Raw genomic sequence first — 13960 nt, forward strand, 5'->3', positions numbered from 1 at the left:
GCATCTATATTTGATTAAAATTATATATTAAGTTGGTTAAAGATCATATAAGGAATTAGACATAATATTGTAATTAATTATACTTATATAATGAATTTTATCTCACAAGAATTTTTATTATATCTGTATAATTAATTGGGATAAAATGACGTATTATTTTTCATGATTTACCCACAGGCATCATGATGTATGTATAATTTGTCGATTTTATCATAAAGTAAAAATTTACGATAGAAATTAAATTATTTTCATATTGTACCCGTAAAGCATGAATATTAAGCAAATAATTTGATTATTCTATCATAAGGTTTAATTGTTTCTTATTGAATTAAAAATTTAGCCCACAGGCAATTTTTATGTCACAAGATTCAATTTTATGGTATGTTTACATTGGTAAAAGATACAATTAAGATTAGTATGCCTCAAATTTTGACATAAGCCTTTGAATTTTGCAGCTTCTCAAACTATTAATTTTTCTGATATTCAATGTGATGTTCCCGAACTCAAAGGAGATAACTATAAGATATGGAAGGAGAGAATTCTTTTACAATTGGGGTGGATGGACATAGATTATGCTATAAGGAAAGACGAACCACCTGCAATCACAAATGAAAGTAGCCCAGCTGACGTTGCGCTATATGAGCGGTGGGAACGATCCAACCGGCTCAGCGTGATGTTCATTAAGACTAAAATCTCGGCTGGGATACGTGGTTCTGTTGACCAGCATGAAAAGGTCCGAGACTTGCTTAAGGCCATTGATGACCAGTTCATCACTTCAGATAAGACTTTAGCAAGCACCTTGATCATGAAGTTTTCTTCTCTTCGGCTCACCAGTGTGAAAGGTGTGCGTGAGTACATCATGAAAATGCGAGATATTTCAGCTCAACTTAAGAAACTAGAGGTTGATATGTCTGAGTCCTTCCTAGTGCATTTCATTTTGAACACCCTTCCGCATGAATATGGGCCATTTAAGATTTCCTACAACACACATAAAGATAAATGGTCTATCAATGAATTAATGACCATGTGTGTTCAGGAAGAAGAAAGGCTTGTAATGGAGATGGGTGAGAGTGCACTACTGACTACTGCTTATGGGAAGAACAAAGCAATTAAGTCTCAAGCTTATCAGAAGGGGAATGGTAAAATACCACCTCAAGCTGATATTAAGAAGGTGGCAAAGTGTTTCTTTTGCAAGAAGAAGGGACACATGAAAAAGAATTGCCCCGGATTCCAGAAATGGCTTGAGAAGAAAGGTAAATCAATCTCATTAGTATGTTATGAATCTAATATGGTTAGTGTTAATATTAACACCTGGTGGATTGATTCTGGATCTACTATTCATATTGCAAATTCTTTACAGGGTATGGAAAACCTAAGGAAACCAGTGGGAAGTGAGCAAAGCATTTTATCAAGCAATAAGCTAGGCTCACATGTGGAGGCCATTGGAACTTGCATTTTGACTTTAAGTAGTGGCTTTATTTTAAAATTAGAAAGGACTTTTTATGTACCAAGTTTTTCCCGAAACTTGATTTCTATTTCAAGGCTTGTACCGTTTGGATATTCCTTTAATTTCAAAGACACATCATTTGAGTTATTTTATAATTCTGAATGTGTTGGGAATGGTATATTGTCTGATGGTCTTTATCTTCTTGGTTTACAAAATAATGCCACTTATAGTTCTATGCATGTTCAAACTGGTATTAAAAGGTGTAATATTAATGAGAATTCCTCTATGTTATGGCACCGGAGATTAGGACATATCTCCATTGAGAGGATTAAAAGGTTAGTGAAAGATGGGGTACTCAATACTCTAGATTTTGCTGACTTTAAGACTTGTATGGACTGCATTAAGGGTAAGCAGACCAACATGTCTAAGAAAGGTGCTAATAGGAGTTCAAGCATATTAGAAATAATTCATACTGATATTTGTTGTCCAGATATGGATGCACATGGTCAGAAATATTTTATCACCTTTATAGATGATTATTCACGATATATGAATGTTTATTTGCTTCATAACAAATACGAAGCATTGGATGCCTTCAAAGTCTTTAAGGCTGAAGTTGAGAACCAATGTGGCAAGCAAATAAAAATAGTGAGATCAGATAGAGGTGGAGAATACTATGGCAGGTATACTGAGAATGGACAAGCACCTGGTCCCTTTGCAAAGTTCCTTCAAGAACATGGGATTGTTGCCCAATACACTATGCCTGGTTCTCCGAATCAGAATGGTGTGGCAGAAAGAAGGAACCGAACATTATTGGACATGGTGCGGAGTATGCTTAGCAACTCCAATCTTCCTAAATCCTTGTGGGCTGAAGCACTAAAGACGGCAGCGTATATATTAAATCGTGTTCCAACCAAGGCTGTCCCAAAGACACCTTTTGAGTTATTTAAAGGTTGGAAACCGAGTTTGAAACATATGCGCGTTTGGGGTTGTCCGTCTGAGGTGAGAATATATAACCCACAAGAGAAGAAACTTGACCCGAGGACCATTAGTGGGTATTTCATTGGATATGCCGAAAGGTCTAAAGGTTATAGGTTTTATTGTCCACATCATATTACTAGGATTGTGGAATCAAGAAATGCCAAATTTATTGAAAATGATTTGATCAGTGGGAGTGATCAATTGAGGGACTTAGGTTCTGAAATTGATTATATAGAATCTCAACCTTCCACGTCAAATGAAAGATTGGTTGTAATTCATACCCCTCAAGTTCAAAGGGATGATGAACAACACATGATTGGCATTCCACAAACTGTTGTTGATAATCCAGTAGATCAAGTTGATCATCAAATTCATGAAAATGATGAACAACCAGTTGAACAACATGATCCCCAAGAAAATGTTGATGCAACATTAAGGAGGTCTACTAGAGTAAGAAAATCAGCTATTCCTAGTGATTATATTGTATATTTGCAAGAATCTGACTATAATATTGGAGCTGAAAATGATCCTGAAACTTTTGATCAAGCCATGAGTTGTAAAGAGTCAAATTTATGGTATGATGCCATGAAGGATGAGATGAGTTCCATGCAGAGTAACAAAGTTTGGAACCTTGTAGAGTTGCCTAATGGGGCGAAGGCCATTGGATGTAAATGGGTCTTTAAAACCAAAAAGGATTCATTAGGCAACATTGAGAGATACAAGGCAAGACTTGTTGCTAAGGGATTTACTCAAAAGGAAGGAATAGATTACAAAGAGACTTTTTCTCCAGTATCTAAGAAAGATTCTCTTCGTATAATCTTGGCATTAGTTGCTCATTTTGACCTTGAGTTGCAACAAATGGATGTGAAAACAGCTTTTCTTAATGGTGATTTAGAGGAGGAGGTTTATATGAAACAACCTGAAGGTTTCTCCTCTAATAGTGGTGAGCATTTGGTTTGCAAGCTTAATAAATCTATATATGGTTTAAAACAAGCTTCCCGTCAGTGGTACCTTAAGTTTCATGGGATAATTTCTTCATTTGGTTTTGATGAAAACCCCATGGATCAATGCATATACCACAAGGTTAGTGGGAGTAAAATATGCTTTCTTGTTTTATATGTAGATGATATTTTACTTGCAGCCAATGATCGGGGTTTGCTACATGAGGTGAAACAATTTCTCTCTAAGAATTTTGACATGAAGGATATGGGTGATGCATCTTATGTCATCGGCATTAAGATTCATAGAGATAGATCTCGAGGTATTTTGGGTCTATCACAGGAAACCTATATTAACAAAATTCTAGAGAGATTTCGGATGAAAGATTGTTCACCAAGTGTTGCTCCCATTGTGAAGGGTGATAGGTTTAATTTGAACCAATGTCCAAAGAATGACTTTGAGAGGGAACAAATGAAAAACATTCCTTATGCTTCAGTTGTTGGAAGCCTCATGTATGCTCAAGTATGCACAAGGCCTGACATTGCTTTTGCAGTTGGAATGTTAGGAAGATATCAGAGTAATCCAGGTATTGACCACTGGAGAGCTGCTAAGAAAGTGTTGAGGTACCTTCAAGGGACCAAAGATTACATGCTTATGTATAGACAGACAGACAATCTAGATGCGATTGGTTATTCAGACTCAGACTTTGCTGGTTGTGTTGACTCTCGTAGATCAACATCTGGGTACATTTTCATGATGGCTGGTGGAGCTATTTCATGGAGGAGTGTTAAGCAGTCTTTGACTGCTACTTCTACCACGGAAGCTGAGTTTGTCTCTTGTTTTGAGGCTACATCACATGGTGTATGGCTTAAAAGTTTCATTTCTGGGCTGAAGATAATTGATACTATTTCAAGGCCTTTAAGAATTTTTTGCGATAACTCAGTTGCTGTCTTTATGGCTAAGAATAACAAAAGTGGAAGTCGAAGTAAGCACATCGACATTAAGTACTTAGCCATTAGAGAAAGAGTAAAAGACAAGAAAGTGGTCATTGAGCATATAAGCACTGAGTTGATGATCGCTGATCCTTTAACTAAAGGCATGCCACCGTTTAAATTTAAGGATCATGTAGAAAGAATGGGACTTGGTTCCAATTTATGATTGTATACATATATGTAAAAATTGAAACTTTTATATTATGATATTTTCTCATATTTTGGTGCACATTGATTTATTTGAGAAAAATTATGTTTTGGACCAAGAATAAACATTGGGTTTATTCATGAAGTTTTATTACCACTTTAAGTATACTGCTTGGGAAATTGAGTATATTGTAATACATAGATGATATTACTCGTTATAAGAGGAACTATCACTATGATTCATATATTCATTTCTTAAGAAGATTGAGCATTAAGTCAAAATGTTTGGACCAAGTGGGAGAATGTAATAATTCATGGTCATAACATTTTGAAATTTTGTAACGCTCATCAGTTTTGAAAGCCATTTTGAATGGTTGTTAATGGATGATAATGGCCAATAAAGAATTGTAACAGCCAATAATGAGTGGTAATGGCTGATAAATGCATTCTTGATGGTAGAATGCCTATATAAGCACATGAATTTGGTCCCTGAGCTCATCCCTTCGAATTCAGTCTTATACACCATCTAGAGAGTGGAAGAGAGAGAGCTTGGAAGAACCAAAACAAGAAACTCTTCATAGCAATGGCTGGAGGTATGATTTGATCTGTAATTTCCGCATTTTATTAATAACCTGTGTTTCTTTGTAGTTTGTAATATCACAGGTTAAAAGAGATTTGTTCTAACAGTAATTAGATAAAATATAAATATAGTGGAAATAAAACACATTGTCAGATTGTTTGCTTTAAAAGAAATAGGTGAGAAGAGTTGAAATAAAATATTAAAGTTGTTTGGTTTAAGGGAAATAAGTAAAATAAATAAATAAAGTTGTAAAAATACGTGTACACCCATATTATATGGTGCTAGCTAATTGTATATAATTGATTATTAAAATTATATAATCTATTAAATGTATCAAGTTAATCAATTATAAAGTTCAGATAATTGGTTTTAGAACACAAACATGTATTGCACGAGTTTTTAATTGATTAAAATTTTAATTGACCAAATAAATAATTCTAATATATTTACTTTAGCCAACCCTGTGAATTTGAAGAGTTGATTATGCCATTTGAAGAACCAGTTATTTCAAGTGTCCGATGATTGAACATATTCAAATAATCATTTATTAGATTTGAATAATCGATTAATCGAATGCAATAGAGTTCGAGTTGCGCTCGCAAGACGTTGAACCAATAGGAGGACACATAACAATGACAACCATCTAGTGGCATGATCTTCAAAAACCACCAATTGGAAGAAATGCAGACCTCAATGAGCACTAATAAGAGGTTGAAAGTTGCACCAAGAAAGCAACTTTCGTAGCCAAATCAATGAGTTTAGCAGAGGTGAAATCTACACACCCACCAATAACACATTTTGACGAGGGAGGTAAGGGTAACAATTTGGGGAAAGAGGTTAAGGTTCCTCAACAACAACAATTAAAAGAAGGGAAAAAGAGTCAAAACAATGTAATCTTAGTTGTTGCCGTGACTTGCTAAAAACAATCGTAAGACAATGTAAAAATGTGAAACCCACAATAGCAAGTGTTAACTTTCTCTTGAATCACCTCAACCAAATGATTTGGGTCATTTTCGTTGTTGTCCATCCATACCAAATTGCGGCTGAAAAATAGAGCTTAAGTGTTAATTGACATCTAAAAACGAAAGCTAGAGATGAGAGGAATAAGTATGATAAATTATATGATGCGACAAAAATACTAGTTATAATAAATATTAGAAGTAACTGATACGTAAGAATACGATAAATTATGCAATGTCATATTAGAGAGTTCTTTTGTCAAAAAATGTTAGTTTGTTAGTTTTGTTAAAAATGTAAGTAACAAAATTCGAGTTTGTAATCTCTTCCCTCTTTTTTCTTCCTTCACCCTAAATGTGTGTTAGGTTTAGAGGATGAAATTAGAGAGATTGAAAATATAAGAACATTTTAATTAAAGTAGAGTGTAAAAGATATGAATCTCACATGAAAAGTACAAAATTCTTTTATTGTTTCTCCCCTTCCACCCTAAACAAAACACAACTAAGCTTTCCTTTCTTGACCATTAGACCAATCTTATATCTCCTTAATGTCATATTAGAGGTATTTGACTTGTAAGAGTAAGAGAATTTCTATACTCCCTTTGTTCCAGATTGTATGACATTTTAGAGAAAAAAAAATTTTTTTGTTGTTTTACAAATCAATGTTGCATCAAATACTTTTTTTTCTTCAAAACTATCCTTAATCAATACTTAGTGGGAGTAGTGCATAAGAAAAGTAAATGAGTCATTAATTAGATAAATAAATGGTATATTAGAAAGTTACCTAATGTTTTCTTTAAAATTCAACAAATTAATTATATGATCCTACTAAATTCTCCTATAGGTCCTCCTCTTACCTTTAATAGTAAGTACTAAATAAAAAATAGGTTGAAATATGTTTTTTGTTCTCATAAATATGAAAATATTCGAAATTATCAATGTAAAATTTTAGTATTTTTTTTGTCTTCACATAATTAAAATGTATTTTTTTTTTGCTCGGAGCTAGGTGCAAGCATCCGAACCTATGTGTATAACTTTTTTTATATCGGTTATATACATATTTAATGTAAAAAAAAAAACATCACATTTTACATCGATTATATATATAATTGATATAAAAAGTCATTATCATAAGTTCACATTTATCAAAACCTATGTCCAAACAAAATAATAATAATATATTTTCATATTTATAAGAATGAAAAATATACTTTAACCTTAAAAATAAATGCATTTAATGTCTTGAAAATATAAAATACATCATTATTTACCCTAAAAAGAATAGTAGGAGGCTGATGTAGGAGAATTTTATTATTATTTTAGTTATATTTCTAAATATATATGTCTAAATTTTAAAAGTCATATAATCCAGAGTGGAAGGAGTATATCTTTCCTTCGAATATTTTCCATTTGTCACTGGTTGCTTTGTCTAAGCTATCTCTATCTTTTCCGGTTGCTTACAAAATCCATTCATTTCTATGCAGAAGGGCAGGAAATGTCCTTTCGTTTCGTCTCAACAACTTGACCCTAACGATGCAAATAAATGGCCCCCCTCTCCAAATAGCCGCCTTTTGATTGTGATTGTGGCTTTTGGCTGCTTTTGTGGTGGCACGCACTGGCGCACCCACACTTCGCTGTATCCACGTACTACATACATAACACAAGGATTTTTTACTGCGTGTTAATTTTTTTATTAAAAAAATTACTAACGAATTCCAGAACCATTAGCAGATAATTGGGTCCCTTGGCTATATTGCCTTTCATTTAATCTATATACCAAAGTTATTGTTGGAAGAAGTAACATGATCTTTGGGTGGGTGTAAATAAATAAAAAAAGTTAATAAGAAATACCTATGTTGACTATACATGTTAAAACTATATTCCCGATTTTTTTAATTTATTCTTTACAAATTACAAAGATTAAATTTAGTTTAAATTTGAGAGTTTTAAATATTTTCTTAATAAATTATTTATCTAGTTTTGAAATGGGATAACATTTTACTACTCTTTCTTTTTAGGTTTAATTTAGTCTTCTCATTGTATAATGCAACCTTTTATTTTGTATTATTAAAATTAACAATACTATAAAAAATTATGTATTTTAGTTTATACTATAAAAAATTACGCATAAGTTTTAATAGTAGGGCCATAATTAAGTTTCATTTTCATTTTTAATATGAATAATTAGCATTGCAATGTATAATTTATAGCACAAACACAACACCAATTTAAAATACATCGAACGTGCGAGAAAAAAAGACACTTTGTTTTGGCCTCTTCCCATGTGCATTATAAAAGCAGCAATGACCGAAAGTACTTTTATAAATCATATTTTGGAAGTTTCGGCTGGGCCTGTATTTTTAACTATTCCTCTGCTTGACTATGTAGTGCTTGGACCATCCTACTTAGGAACGTAAAGCTGAGAATTGTAGTTTAATTTATGAAATAATTTACTAATGTTATTTATATAATGTTTGGGAAGTAATAATTAGGTATAATTATCAAAAGGAGTTGGCTCAATCTATATAGTTAAATACTTACATAATCTTTCCCCTATATAAAACGATTTTATAGCTTTAAATAGCAGCACAAGTATACGAATAGAGGTTGACCTGTAGAGGAAATTTAAAGGGATCGGTTGTCTCAATAAATATTGAGGCAACTATTAGTTAAAAAATTTAATGCATGTAAAACAAGAAATATTTTAAGATATTTTATGTTGTTATTCAATCAGTTATTGTCTAAATTATTTTAAGATATGTAAAAAAATTTATTTTAAGCATTATGGTATGAAAGTGTGTGATGTAGTGGGATGAACTTAAAGTCTTTCTTAATTTAAAACACTAATAGGCATTGACTTACGAAGATATGAATTTCGTTGATATTTTGCCTTTGACATGTGTTACGCCACTAAAAGAATCCAAATATTTATTCACGTTGATAAAAGACAAAAGTTAAGGGGTTTTTTTTCGTGTTTTTACATGAAGTTCTATTTTAATTAAAATCAAAATTTTATTTCAATAACTCCTCAATTTTTAATATCAATATTAAACGTGTATATTAATGAAGTAAAATGTTAATTTAATTAAAAAATAATATCACAACTAATTTCCATTTACTATTTATTAGAAAGAAAAGAAAAAGAGAAAAGAAAGAATTTGAAATTTAAATAACAAAAAATCCGATACACAAGTTTTGTGGATTGATAAAATCGAAGAAATATACTTCAACTGAAATTAAAGGAGCATTGTAAAACCTAAAGAGAGGAAAATCCTCAAGTTGATAAATGCTTTAAAATTTTTCGAAGACGCCGGAAAAGGAATCAACATGTCTGGATTTGTCTGATGTAAGGATGAATGGCATGTGCAAAGAAATTTTATTATACATTTATTTTAATAAAATATAAATTTTATTATTGACAAATGATAATGAAGGCTTTTTTAATAATATCTGTTTTTTTTCTGTTCGTTAGATACATGATTTTGTATTTAAAAACATGATTTTGTCGTTATTTAACTTAATAATATTGTTATTTTTATCGTTTAATATTTATTAAAATTAAAAGTATTTAATTCACACAAATTTATTAGTTACAGTAATATTCTTTGGACATCATGACTTGAGAATTCAGCCGCACAATTCAAGGAGTACTAGTTATTCATTCCATTTTAAAGTAGGTTTAGATTCAAAAACAAGAATTGGGTTTTTTTCGTGAATACATTCTCTTTCATATTTTTTTTCAATATATATTACTTTCTAATTTAATTCTCAATCTACACAATTTTAGATTTTGTGCTTTGATTTAAGCCACAGATAAACATAGATATTCTCCCTCCTTTTTGTTTTTTTTTTAATTTAAAATATTATAAAATATAAATATTATATTATATAATTTTTTTAATTGGTTTTAAAATTACTTATTTGTTAAATTCAATTTTATAATTTTATTTTATTTTTTTAAAGAAAATGATATTATTAAATATAATTATTTTTATTTTATTATTTAATTTACTTAACATATTTTTTAGGTGAATACTTTTATTTAAAATATGAATTTTCTAATATAATTATTTTTAATATAATTATATTACTAAATATAATTAGTTTGTTTATGTCATTAGATTTAATTAAAAATGATAAGATTTTTTGTTTAACAATTTATTTATAGAAGAACATTATATTGCATTATCAATAAAATACTTAAACAATTACACTTGGTTAAGGAAAAATTTAAGATGGAGATATGTTAGAACAATTGTTTCTGTTATGACCATGTTGCCGGCAAATTTCATATTTTTTTCTACTTTTCCGTTCATTTTCTTCTTCGTCCATCTCGAATGCGAGTTGAAACGAGACGACCCTTTGCAGTCTTCTTTCTCCTTGGATCAGGACCCCGCTGATCTCATTCATATTCTTGTCACATTGATTCGTGTGGCAGTAAACCAAAGGAGTTCTCGTAGACGTGCAAAATGTGTTGTAAAGTGAATAGCATCGACACATAGTTCATGGGATCAAGATTGACAGATTTACAGGCAGCCATGACGTTAGAACACGGTAAGTGTTTAGCATGATATTCACTATAATCACACTTTTGGGATTGTAACATTACTCAGGTGGTCTGGGTGTTTGAAATGGGGATTGAGTCTCTGTTATAATAAAAGTGTGATTGTGTTTGTCGAATTCATTTACAATGTGTATTAGATTCTTGTTGACCGTTATTCATTGCATCAGAGACGACTTCAGAATACTGTGAGCTCATTGCCTGAGTTTGTTGACCTCTAATAGCAAAGATTGTGCGGTCTTGAAATATGTCTCCTCAACCAACGATGACACCAACAAATGTCTTGTATTTTTTAACATGGAATCAACAGACTCAGACAAATTGGTAGTCATATGTCTCCAACGTTTCCCCTCATCGAAGCATTGTACCCAATTTTGTTTGGGTAATTGATCAAGTCATTCAGCTGCACTTGGCTTATTCGCACGAATATCCCCAAGATGTCGCCAGTGCATCTTCTCAGTGTATGTGTAACCTGTAAATATTCAATCAATCTATTACGTTATAAAATTTCATTGAAAGTAAAATTTAACGAATAAATAAAATAGATTCTCACCAGCCAGCATGAGTGGTTTCTTTACATGTTTGCAATTTGAGTTATCATGAAGAAATTTTTGTGCAATGTGGCACAGACAAAAGAAGTGGGATGTGTCCTGAACCCATAAGTTAGTTGGGTTGTTGTAGACACTTATAATTGAGGGGTGTCTGTCTGAAATGAGAGAAATATTAACTTGTGGAGTAACATGTCTTTTCAAATTCTTTAGAAAAAACCCCAAGTTGAAGTTGTCTCTCCTTCTACAATGGCGTAGGCGATCGGGAAGATATAGTTAACTTCATCTTGTGCGATAGCTATCAACAGTGTGCCAGTATACTTCCTGTGAAGCCATGTATCATCTACTTGTATTATGGGTTTGCAATATGCAAAGCCTTTAATGCATGGACCAAATGACCAAAAGACACGTTTAAACATTCTTTTGCCCGGTACAATTTCTCCTCCCTCATACACAGATTCTGTTTGAGCAGCGACCACAGCCCCAGGAACACAAGATTGCAAAGCTCCCAAAAGTTTTGGCAGTTTGGCATATGATTCTTCCCAGTTTCCATGAATCATCTCCAACGCTATTTGCTTTGCTAACCATGTCTTCTTGTAGGATGGGGTATAATTCATGAATGTTTTGATCTCTGTAATCAACGTCTTGATGGAGACGATTGGGTTTATTTTGACAATTGGTTGGATGATCTGTGCTATGATGTGTTTGACGAGTTGTCGATGATCTTGTCTGAGAAAGACAAGTGTGATGACCTCTGATACTCTTGATAATCCATTTGTTATGCCTCTTTGAATTGCATGCGCCTAAGCTCCATGTACAACCATTTTCAAGTAATTTACACAAAAATTTTAGCCTTCTCTGGTCAGAGTAAATTGTTCTGCAGTCAAAATGATTTCTGATATTGTATTATTTGACTGCTCAAATACATTGTACTTTTTCGTCGAAGGTCATGCCAACCTCAAGTGCACCTGTTGGTGGTTGCACATTATGTTGCTACTGAACAAAATGGTGTCGATCAATATAGTGTGGTAGGTGGTCAAAGTTCAAGTCTACTGGACACCTAGGTTGGTGATACTGCAATGGAGGTGACAGAGGTGTCGTTGGTCTACCAACACCCTCGTCATCGCTTTGGTCCACAACAACATATCCAACATCTCCACTTTCGGTGTCATATATTTGAGTCAAGACAACGTTATATGTACACATCTTTTATTCTGCGAGATGATGTTGATGTTCGACAAATGTTCAACATTTTTTACAAAAACCCATCACTATCGTTTGTGGAGTTATTTGTCATAATCTGTGACAATAATAACCCACCAACCAACCAACATGGCTCAACCTCCAATCTTGAGGACTTATCAGATGAATACGAGACTTGTTGGGTCTAAAACCATGATAGTGATACTGACTCCTCTTCTAAGCCCGAAGGAAGTAACATGTCTCCATCCCACAAAACAATATTCAAACGGGATTGGTAATCTATGGATCATTCATGTCTTAATTATTTCTACTTTGAAGTTTTCATGTAGTGTCTTATGTTCGTGTTCAATTATCACTTTACATATTGAAATAATTGTTTTCTTTAAATTTAAATTAGCAATTTTCAGTTTATCCACTTTTACTACAGTAGGTGACATGGTAACATAACTGCTGAAATTCACAACACTTTGCAATTTACACTACACTCTTTCTAAAAATTAAATGTCTCACAGGCAAAATTGACATGAAATGGACAACTCATAATCTCTTTTTTCACTCTTAAAATTATCATAGACATCTAACGACTTAATTACAAGGGACAAATTACTGCTCCAAATTGACAACACTATGCAATTTGCACACGTCTCTAAAAATTAAATGTCTCACCAACAAAACTTACATGAAATGGACAACTCATAATCTCTTTTTTTTCACTCTGAAAATCATCATGGACGTCTGTTGCATTAATTACATCAAAAAAATCACAGTTCAAATCGACAACACTCTGCAATTTGCATTAGTCTACAAAAAATTAAATGTCTCACCAACAAAACTGACATGAGATGGACAACTCATAATCTCTTTTTTCATTCTAAAAATCATCATAGCCGTCTGCTGCATTAGTTACATAGGAAAATCACTGTTCAAATTGACAACACTCTACAATTTGCACTAGTCTCTAAAAAAATTAAATGTCTCACTAGCATAACTGACATGAAATTGATAACTCATAATCTCTTTTTTCACTCTGAAATTATAATGGACGTCTACTACATCAGTTATTAGGGAAAAAGAAACATTGGATTCCAATACACATCAACGTGGAAAAATGCTCATACAACTATAAATAACACAAAACACACTTAATAGAAACACATAACATACCTTCATAAACCAAATTCAATTTTATTACTATGTCATTTTTTGGAGAAACAAGCAGCCAAACAATTGCTAACTCTAGATTAGCCTTCATTTTTCCAAATGGATCAATCACTCACAACCAAACTAATGTTTATTTTCAAAGTCCCACTCCGGCACCAATGCGAGTTCCTGATGACTATTCTTTTAATACACTCAAGCGTAGAATGCACAACACCCTTCAACTAACCAACAATCAATAAGTGGATGAAATCTACTAACGACAATCATTCATAGATGTAGGTCAACAATATTTTTTTCAATCTCTACAATTGAAAAATGATGATGATGTTTACACAATGTTAATGTGCAATGAGCAATACTCGTGTGTTGGCCCTATAGAATTATTATATACCACCATTAGAACACCAGATGCTATACTCAACCTGCTTCAATCAACTATCACTTC

This window comes from Glycine soja, chromosome 9, assembly GCF_004193775.1.
Source record: "Glycine soja cultivar W05 chromosome 9, ASM419377v2, whole genome shotgun sequence".
In the NCBI taxonomy this organism is placed as follows: Eukaryota; Viridiplantae; Streptophyta; class Magnoliopsida; order Fabales; family Fabaceae; genus Glycine; species Glycine soja.